This window comes from Ruditapes philippinarum, unplaced genomic scaffold, assembly GCF_026571515.1.
Source record: "Ruditapes philippinarum isolate M1 unplaced genomic scaffold, ASM2657151v2 ctg4822_1_1_1_1, whole genome shotgun sequence".
Classification (NCBI taxonomy): Eukaryota; Metazoa; Mollusca; class Bivalvia; order Venerida; family Veneridae; genus Ruditapes; species Ruditapes philippinarum.
In genome coordinates, this window is record NW_026851827.1 from 62,538 (window position 1) to 74,091 (window position 11,554).

Below are 11,554 nucleotides of genomic sequence, written 5' to 3' on the forward strand. Positions count from 1 at the left end.
CCCTTAATTCACTTTAGTCATGCCCTTAATTCTTTAGATTAGTGTTGTCTATTATAATATTAATTCATATGAATCCTCAAAAATAAAATACAGCAAGTAAGGACTCGGACAGCTTTATTTAACATTAATATATTATATTATTGCAATAAATTCATACGCAGGTGCATGATTTTAATGCAGGTTTTCAAGAAAAAATAGACATAAAATATTTAATTTCCTGCCAGTTTTATTACAATTATAAAGCTGAGTTGATAAAATTAGAAAACCTGTATGCATCTGCCTGCATTTTTTTGCTAAAGATAAGATGTTTTAAATGTCTTCACTAAATATTCAGCAATGAATATGAAGATTAATGTTCATTTTTTTGTGTTATTTCTTTACTTTGCTTATTTTTCAAAACACTGCACAGGGTTCATTAAGACCAGGACAAATCATGGAATCTTGATTTTGAGAATTTTGTCCTGGACAATAAGAAAAAGTCCACATATGAAATTCCCTGCAAAAAATGTTTCCTGCTATTCCAATCCAACATGCCAGTAAAGCAACATAATCGTTTCGCCTTTCATTACTTGTCTCTCGAACCCGTGCAGTGTTGAAGTAATCAATTAAGCCCAAAAAAAAAAAAAAAACAACAACAATATGTAAAATGTACAGTCTGTGTTGTGTATTCATTCACAGTTTAGTACAATGCTCGATCTAGTAGTAGCCTGCAATTATTTGTTGCCAAGGAAGATGTAACTTAAGCTGAAATTCTATAGACATTGAAACAGTTCAGCCAACATGAATGCTACAATTATGTTGGAAAATTAACTAGTAGAACACTTGTAACAAAATTGATATGATGATTAATTCAAATGTGACCTTGACCTTTGATAAACTTTGGCCATCAAGGTCAAATGTGAAATTCGGAATAAAATAACAATTTCTTTAAGTATTCTTTTCAACTCAATATTCTTCTTTTAATGTGTTTGACTTTAGGAGTAAGAAAAAGTCAAGCATGCGGCTCTTGTTATCTGTTATGGTGATGCAAGGTCATGAACCAAAATATTGATACTTTATTAACGTTTCATGTTCCGTGAATATTATTATAATAGGGAATATTGTATGAGTGTAAGTTCATTACTGAATTTATTAAATGAGTTGAGTAAAATTATATTATGCTTGCCTGTGACGAGCAAAATATTATTTTATTCAACAAGTTCAATAAATTCAGTTATGAACCTACACGAATATAATATTCTTTTTGTCATATACCCAAAATAAAGACTGTTTAAAGCACCAAAGAATTTATTTTTAATTGACACATGCATAGTGTAATGCTAACATTCGGCATGTATTTACACTTTGTTTGTATATCGCAAATGACGTCACGTCATATATGACGGGCTGTGCAGTATCATTTTTACAGAGTAGCAAAATCAGCACGGGTATTATATATTATAAGATGAATTATTTCAATTCGTATGTTGTTGTTGTTGTTCACTTTTCCATCATTATTACTTTGTCTGACATAAAAACAAGCCACTGTTTAATACATGAAGGTAAATATATCACAGTGTCTCTCATAACCCCATGTTGTATTTTGGAACGCCATCAACTAATAAACCAACCAAAACAAAAATGTATTTAGCACATTCATAGTATGTGTTCTGAGAAAACATTATTAAGCCAAATGACCAGGATGTTCGACTTCTAGGAAATCTAGCAAGTGTGCTTGTTGTTCAGAACTGAAAACCAGTGCTTTTCTTGGATGTGTTATAAGTGAAAATTGTAGAAAAATAATGGAATTAATGTACTGTATTCAAATGAGGCAATCGTCTGCTCTGAGTGCTTAGAATTGAGTTGCAGACATGTATAATTAATACATAGGAAAAGAAATCAAGATATAAGTTTAAAACAATATAATGTAGGAATTTCACTCAGAATTTATTTGTGCATGACAAGAATGAAAATAGATCTAATAATAATTTTTGTTGCCAAAAAATAAATTAATATGGTTATGCTTCATAAAATACTGCAAGATTTTATTATAAAAAAAATAAAAATTGTTTATAATAATAAAAATTAAAATAAGTTAATTTAAAATAATGTAAAATATTAAAAACACAACATTTTTCTAGAATAATAAAAATAATAATGATAATAATTATGATAATAAAAATAATAATATCTAAAGAAGTTGAAGTTAAGATATAATACAGCTTTAAGAGAAAGAAAAAAAACTCAGTTGAAAAGTTGGAATAATGGTAATATAATGAAGTAATTCTAAAGAAATTTGTTGTTTGACTGAGAAGACAGCTGTTTCAATAAATGATTTTTTTTTCTGCTATTTTTCATCTCACAATTCTATTTTTTTTCCTGGAAATTTGAGAAGTAATTTAGTCTAAAAAGTCTGAACAAAACTTCATAATGAACTTCATCTTCATTCATACACTTGGTACACAATTTGCAAAATGATAGTTTACATAAAACCTCTCTTCATGTTTTCTTTTATCATGCACAAGTACTTCTCAATGGTTCCAGTCAATTTGACATGTTCTTCAGAAAAGAGGTGGAAAGGAAGGCATATTGTATACTGAAAGATAAACAGAGTGAAAATTACATGAACTCCAAAATGATGATAAAATACCTGCTAGTACAAAATATGAAAAATTGTTTATTAAAGCCATCCTAAGCCTCAGAAATGATTTTTCTTCTTCTTTAGAATGGCCAAACATGAATTTATTCCTGTTATAATAATGTGTTATAGACAGTATGCTTATCACCTGAAGAAAATAGCACTGAATGTGAAATAGTTTGCCATGTTATAATTAAGGATGTAACAACACTTTAGTGAAATTTTATATGTGTATATAATTATTCTTCTAAAACAATTTCCAAACATGTTAAATATGTACTGCAAATTTTTATACACATTATAAAGTAATCTTTGAAATATATGCATTTACTTCTTTATTAAACTTGGCTTAGATTTTATCGAAAAATAAATTTCTAATTAACTCCCTTTATTACCATGAAATGTAAATTTGGTAATATCTTTTTAAATGCTTTTTGGAACTTACAATTTTGATAAATCTTCATTTGAGCATCATATTTATGATTTAAAACCATAAAAAAAATTGAGTTACTGGATCTTTAAGATGTGGTATATGGTCTTCCATACAAAATACTAGATTTCTGTAGCTTCTTAATGCCAAAATGTAAAAAGAAATAACAAAAGATAGTAACAATAAATGGCCAATAAAAAAACTTTTTGGGAACTGTTAGTAATTTTTGGGGCTTAATGGCCTTTTCTTATCTTTCATTGACTGGGATATAAATAGTTAATATGAGCACTTGATAAAATTTGTATTAACATTTACAAAACTTAGTATGTGCACTCAAAATACCTCACAAAATTTTTATTTGAGAAAATTACAGTAATATCATGTAATATACAAGAGAAAATAAACATATCTCTGTGTTGATATCTGGAGATATGTAATTGATGTAGATAAGAGATTACAGATTTCAAAACTTCAGGTAACATTTCAGATTTTTTTTTCTTTGTGCGGATTGTGATAACTTTGTTTATATATACAAATAGGTAAAATATAGTGGAGAAAATCATTATATCACACACCTGTGCCGATTTTGCGACTCCGTAAATATGGTATTGCACGGGCGTGCATATATTTTGACGTTACTTCATTAGCGTTATACAAACATAGTGTAAAGACGCGCTAAATGTTAGTGTTATACTATAGGCGCGTCAATGAAAAATGACTCTTATTTCACTTTAAACGGTCTTTATTTTGGGTATGTGATAAATAGAATATTAAATTCGTGTAAGTTCATTACTCAATTTATTGCACTCGTTGAATAAAATAATATTATGCTCGCCAGAGGCTCGCATAATATAATTTTATTCAACTTGTGCAATAAATTTAGTATTGAACTTACACTCATTCAATATCCTCTATATATCAGATAAGTCTATAAACTAAATGAACTTTTAAAACTTGAGTATATTTTTGAACTGATTATGACAAAGTTTAATGGTAAATTGTATAGAAATAAATATACAAACTATATATAATGTTATTTGAAAGATACATTGAATATTATATGCAGATGTTAGTATGTTATTATATGAATATAACATTTATTTAGTTACTGAAATGCCCCTTGTGGCTTGAAGGATTGCCTTTAATTGTTGAGGCATAAGAATTGCGCCAGCGTTTTATCCCCCTTTACAATTTTTAAAAAGGGGGCAAATTGGGTTTTAAAAAACGGTGTCTATGCAAAAATCTTTGCCCCCATCAGGGGAGGGGGTGTTGCCCCCTTTTAAAGGGTTTTTAACACCCCCAGGTTTTTCCCCAAAATTTTACTTTCCTTTTTATTGGGCCCCCATATGACCTTTACTTTGTTGGTCTCTGTAAAAACCCCAAAAAAACAAAACCAAAAAATAACCTGAAATTTAAAATATTATGGATAGAAGATAAAGAAAATAGCATAAGTATTATGAAGATGCCCTCATTAAGATAACAATTTTATTATAATGGAATCATTTTATTCTTGCATAGAAGGCTGGCATTTCCGCAAGTTTTTTCCATGCCTGAAATTTCATCTGACATTTGGAGTGCCATATGAGTCTTGTGCCATACAACAACATCATTTTAGTGCATTTTATGAATGAACCGCGTTAAAATGATGTCATTTTAGATGGGAACTATGTGCTTAGGATGATGTCATTTCGCCGTTGTAAGAAAATAGTTAAGGATGAAAAGACATTTATTTCCATGAACAAATATCTTATTGAGGTAAACCATTTTAAATATGAAATAATATGGCAGAATATACAAGAAAAAATATCTGACATTTATTTGCGGTTTGGATCGGAATATCCGTCCCTCAGGAACCTGTCCATGGGCGGTAAAGAGACTTGCCAATGGACAGGGGGTCCCCTAGGGAGGGATATTCTGATCTGAACTGCAACATATGAAAGATATTATAAGTATACCAATATACAATATCACAGAATTATTTTTAGACAGCTACATGTGGCAGAAAAATGTTCATGAGGTTTGATTTTCATGGAGGATTAATTTTAATGGACAATTAATCTTCATAAAGGATTTATTTTGATGAAGGGTAAATCTTGATACAGAATAGGTCATTCTTAATAAATTATCATCAAAGATTTATTTTTATGGAAGACGGATTTTCATTAAGGACTATTTTCATGGAGAATGAATCTTTATGTAGGATTAATTTTTATTGAGGATTAATCTTTATAAATCTTCATAGTAAATTAATCTATATGGAGGATTTATGTTCATGGAGATTTATTTCCATGCAGTGAATAAAACATTTCTCAGAAACCAAACCACAACAAATTTTATTTGGAATTTGAAATATTTCAGTAGTTGAGATTTTATAGTTAAATGAAATACCTTAGACTGTACAATGTTATACAATTAAATTAAATTTGGGCACTTTTGGCTGAAAAGAAACAAATTTGTACATGGGAAAAAGCTGTTGCCAATTTTTTTAAAATTTGAAATTTTATTGTTTTTAAGATTTAAAAATGAAATAGGGGAATTTAACCCTTTAAAGTTAAAATCAAACGAATTTCAGCAATCTGATTTTAAAATCCCGAATGTTAAAAAATTTATAAAAACTTTTAAAAAACAAAACTTTTAAATTTCTTTAAAATCCCGCCTTTTTAAAAAACTTAAAAACAGCTTGAAATAACTTAAAATCAGCTTGAAATAATGCTGAACTTTTGTCACATTGATTGATACAGGGTCTTAAGTATTTGTAAAAGCATTGGTTTTTTGTTTTTTTCCGAATCAAAGTAATATAGTAACATTTTTACAATTCATTTAACACTGAAACAGATATAGCATATTTTAAATTGAGATGCAAATACATAAAAATAATAATTATTTGGTGTTTGTTATTTGATATAGATTTTGAAACAGCAGGTGAATAAAATTAATTTGAGTATTAAGATAACAGTATGACTGTGGCAGGAATATAAAACATATTCCTGTTTTAGAACATAATGATAAACTCCGAGTTATAATACCATTATAAAGACTTTATTGGATTTATTCTTTGGTAACAAAAATTCTATGAAATTCTTTCATTGGTTGTCAGAGACTTAATTGAATATTTTTAGTGTTTTACTAAAACTGGGGTAGTTAAAATTTATTGGATTTTTTATACAGAGGGTTACTAAGAAATTTTTTCATAGTGTTTCAGAATTTATGGGAATTTTTGTTTAGGTTATACAGTAAGGATAAGACCTGAGATTTAGGGAGATGGTCGGATATGATAAAGAATCTGTGAATGCATGCAGTTTTAATCTCAAGAGCTAACATATGGCCGAAAACTTTACACACTGATTTCTGGTAGTTCTGTAGACAAAATAATGGAATAGTTTTTTAATGATAGAGCAAATAATTAAAGGAATATTGATTTATTGGTGCAAGGATTATTTATTTATAAGAGTTGGAACACTGTAACGTCATGAACAACACTGTTTGCTTTACAGTAGATATAAAATTCATATTTGTACCACATTCAACAAAAGCGAAATGGAAATAAATTGTGAAAAAAGTGTGATAAAGGGAACAACTTTGTTCTATAATGTTAATGAGACAAAATGTTGTGTTTGCTAAGTTAACTATTTTTGTTAGTACAAAGTTGCCACTTTAGTTTAGGTAGACAATGTTGCTTTTGATTCTGTGAAGAAAAAAACCCTCAGATGTTTGTTATGTTCTATGGATTTATTATGCTGTTATAACAACACAAACAAGATTGAGGATAATTTCACAAATTCTAACAATCCAGAGGTGAAAAAAACGAAATGAGTAAAACATTTTCACATAGAGTGAGAAGGATATTTAAGTCAATGAAAGTCAGTGTTTGTGGTTGCCATAGAAATGAAAATGTGCTGGTTGCTATGGATATTGAATATAAACCATACAATAGACCTTCATCTAATGTGATAGAAAATGATGATGCAGTAAGTATAGCTGTTCAATGTTGTGTTCTTTTAGTAACAAATCACATATCTGGCAAACTGCATACTAAGTCAGCCGCTTTCTTGGTCAACCTCATTCTTTGCAAGCCACATGCACAGTCAACTACATGCATAGTCAGTGACATATTTGGTCAAGTTCTTATGTAGAGTCAACCTTATGCTTGGCCAACCAGATGCTGGGGCATACACCTTCTCTGTTAACATGTTCAGTCAACCACATTCTTGGTCAATCATTTGCCCATTCAATCACAATAATGCTTTGTCAGCCCCATGTTTGGCCAACTACATGCTTGGACAGCTTCATGCTTTGTCAACTTCATGCTTGGTCAGCTTCATGCTTGGTCAACTACATGCTTGGTCAGCTTCATGCTTGGTCAACTACATGCTTGGTCAGCTTCATGCTTGGTCAACTATATGCTTGGTCAGCTTCATGCTTGGTCAACTACATGCTTGGTCAGCTTCATGCTTTGTCAACTTCATGCTTGGTCAGCTTCATACTTGGTCAACTACATGCTTGGTCAGCTTCATGCTTGGTCAACTATATGCTTGGTCAGCTTCATACTTGGTCAACTACATGCTTGGTCAGCTTCATGCTTTGTCAACTTCATGCTTGGTCAGCTTCATACTTGGTCAACTATATGCTTGGTCAGCTTCATACTTGGTCAACTATATGCTTGGTCAGCTTCATACTTGGTCAACTATATGCTTGGTCAGCTTCATACTTGGTCAACTACATGCTTGGTCAGCTTCATACTTGGTCAACAATATGCTTGGTCAGCTTCATACTTGGTCAACTATATGATTGGTCAGCTTCATACTTGGTCAACTATATGCTTGGTCAGCTTCATACTTGGTCACCTACATGCTTGGTCAGCTTCATGCTTGGTCAACTATATGCTTGGTCAGCTTCATACTTGGTCAACTATATGCTTGGTCAGCTTCATACTTGGTCAACTATATGCTTGGTCAGCTTCATACTTTGTCAACTACATGCTTGGTCAGCTTCATACTTGGTCACCTACATGCTTGGTCAGCTTCATACTTGGTCAACTATATGCTTGGTCAGCTTCATGCTTGGTCAACTATATGCTTGGTCAGCTTCATGCTTGGTCAACTATATGCTTGGTCAGCTTCATACTTGGTCAACTACATGCTTGGTCAGCTTCATGCTTGGTCAACTATATGCTTGGTCAGCTTCATACTTGGTCAACTATATGCTTGGTCAGCTTCATACTTGGTCAACTATATGCTTGGTCAGCTTCATACTTGGTCAACTATATGCTTGGTCAGCTTCATGCTTGGTCAACTATATGCTTGGTCAGCTTCATACTTGGTCAACTATATGCTTGGTCAGCTTCATACTTGGTCAACTACATGCTTGGTCAGCTTCATGCTTGGTCAACTATATGCTTGGTCAGCTTCATACTTGGTCAACTACATGCTTGGTCAGCTTCATGCTTGGTCAACTATATGCTTGGTCAGCTTCATGCTTTGCCAACTTCATGCTTTGTCAACTACTTATTGGTCAACTACATGCTTGGTTAGCTTCATGCTAGGTCAACTACATGCTTGGTTAGTTTCATGCTTGGTCAACTACATGCTTGGTCAACTACATGCTTGGTCAACTATATGCTTGGTCAGCTTCATACTTGGTCAACTATATGCTTGGTCAGCTTCATACTTGGTCAACTACATGCTTGGTCAGCTTCATGCTTGGTCAACTATATGCTTGGTCAGCTTCATACTTGGTCAACTACATGCTTGGTCAGCTTCATGCTTGGTCAACTATATGCTTGGTCAGCTTCATGCTTTGCCAACTTCATGCTTTGTCAACTACTTATTGGTCAACTACATGCTTGGTTAGCTTCATGCTAGGTCAACTACATGCTTGGTTAGTTTCATGCTTGGTCAACTACATGCTTGGTCAACTACATGCTTGGTCAACTATATGCTTGGTCAGCCACATGCTTGGTCAACTACATTTTTTGTCAACTACATGCTTGGTCAACCACATGCTTGGTCAACCACATGTTTTGTCAACTACATGCTTGGTCAACTACATGCTTTGTCAACTGCATGCTTGGTCGACTACATGCTTGGTCAACTACATGCTTGGTCCACCTCATGTTTTGTCAACTTCATGCTTTGTCAACTACATGCTTGGTCAACCACATGTTTTGTCAACTACATGTTTTGTCAACTACATGCTTGGTCAACTACATGCTTAGTCAACCCCATGCTTAGTCAGCCAAATGTTTTGTCAACTGCATACATGCTTGGTCAACCACATGCTTTGTCAACTACATGCTTTGTCAACTACATGCTTGGTCAACTACATGCTTGGTCAACTACATGCTTGGTCAACTTCATTCTTTGTCAACTACATGCTTGGTCAACTACATTCTTGGTCAACTACATGCTTGGTCAATTACATTCTCTGTCAATAGCTAGGTTTAATTATGAAATGAAAATAAAAGGCATATTATGCCCCAGAAATACTTATTAACTCTTCTTATTGCCAAAACAAAGGATGAAAAGATAGTTTAGGTAATTGGCTAATGCATAATTTTTAGATACTTTAAAAGTACACTGAAATTAAAAAGCTTTTCAGAAATGAATATTAAAGCATTTCTGAGGCATAATTGACCTTTAATAGTATCATTATTTTTTGTTAAATGAATATTAATGATTCTGTCAAAATTACTATATGTAAATTTTGAAATATAAATTTATTGAGAACATCTCAGATTATATTTTTTGTCATATGTTTGAAGGTGAAGTTCAGTGAACAAGAACAATAACTCGATATTGCTTTATTTTTGAGTAATTGTCCTTTGTAATTTTTTATAATTAAAGCTGCATGCATCCAGATGAGCCAAAATATTTCAAGTCAAACGTCAGAAAAATCAATTCAGATTTAAGAAAAGAATTCAAGATATCATTTACATGTTATGTACCATCAATGGGTGAATTTGCAGTATTTATTTCCATAATTTTTACTGTGTGACTAACAGAGTATGGGCTATTTTTTGTATATTTTGACTTCTTTATTGGTTATTTACATGATTTGTAAGTGTTTGTTGTTTGCAATGTGTCAAATAATTTCTTACTTTACTTCACAATACAATGTATTTTTGTTTTTAAAAATATTTATAAAATTTTCTTTGGCTTTAATGTCTATTAAATTTTGCTCTAGAGTAGTCCTATTTCATACAATCATACAGTCATTCATTCTGTTGCAAGTCCATTCATATAATTTGGCTGCAAGTAGGAACTCTAACTCTGTTTATGATGTTGCTTTATGTAAGTTGGAGTAACTTCCCTTTAATTGTAAATTGCTTGATAGTTCCAGGAAAGAAAGGAGACATTGAAGAAGTTATTATCTTGAAATAAACAGCTGGTCTGACAGGTGGAGATAAAATAGGAACATTTTGTCTGTACATCTCCCCAAGTTGTATAAGTCTGTAAATTTGAGTATGTTTCTGGGGAAACAAAAAGATGGAATGATAGTCTGTTAAAGTGTTAAAATAAGAAATAAAACCTCTTAAAATTGCAATTAGATCTAATATCTACATACATTATATTTTAAAACTTTTTTAAAGTGCCTGTTATGCCCCAGAAATGCAATCTGGATGAAAGCTGAAATAATTTTCGACAAAGGTACAAAATATAAACAAGCTCTAAATAGGAATTTTGACTTCCATAAAAATTACCAAATCACTATGATTTAATGACTTAACTAATTGCCAAAATAATGAATGCCAAAAGAAGAAAAAGATGGTTCAGTTGTATGGCCTCACCATATCTTCACTATTGGCCAAAGCACAAAAAGAGGCAAATAATGATTCAGAAATATGGCCAGTGTGTATGTTTTTGGAAACTTTACTAAGACCCCCAAAAAAGTAGATTTTATTTAGACGTCCTTTAAGCCCTGACTGACATTTATTTTCAGAATGACCCTGTTTTCCTAATTATAAATTGAATTTAATAGTACTTCTTCTGTACAATATAGGACATATTTAACCGCTTGTATATTATGGTAGGGGCATCTGTGGCTGAGGGGTTTAGGTCATTGTCTACAAACAACTTGTCCCTCACTGCTATAGGTTTGAATCCTGGCAAGGATACTTTCATGAGAGTAAGCTGTCTTATTGAACAAGGGTCGTTCTTCTTGGGTCCCGCTTATGTGTGAAATAATGTTTGGAGAGGCACCCAATGTCTTCCTCCATAAGTAAAATTGGAAAGTCACCATATCACCTCTGCAAGTTGGTGCAATGTAAAACCTAACCTTAAAATATGGTTCAACCAGCTGTGTTCTGTCTCAAAAATATTCCTGATTTCTTATTACAAATGTTTATGTCAATATGGTCCATCCAGTGTTTTAAATTTATTTAATTTCTTTTTCATTTTTTGCTCAGTTAGATTACAGGTAAGCTATGATAATTATTGATACAAATTTTATGTTCATTTATGTTTGTGATTAACTGTTCTCTTCAACAGTACCAAATAACAATAATTTTT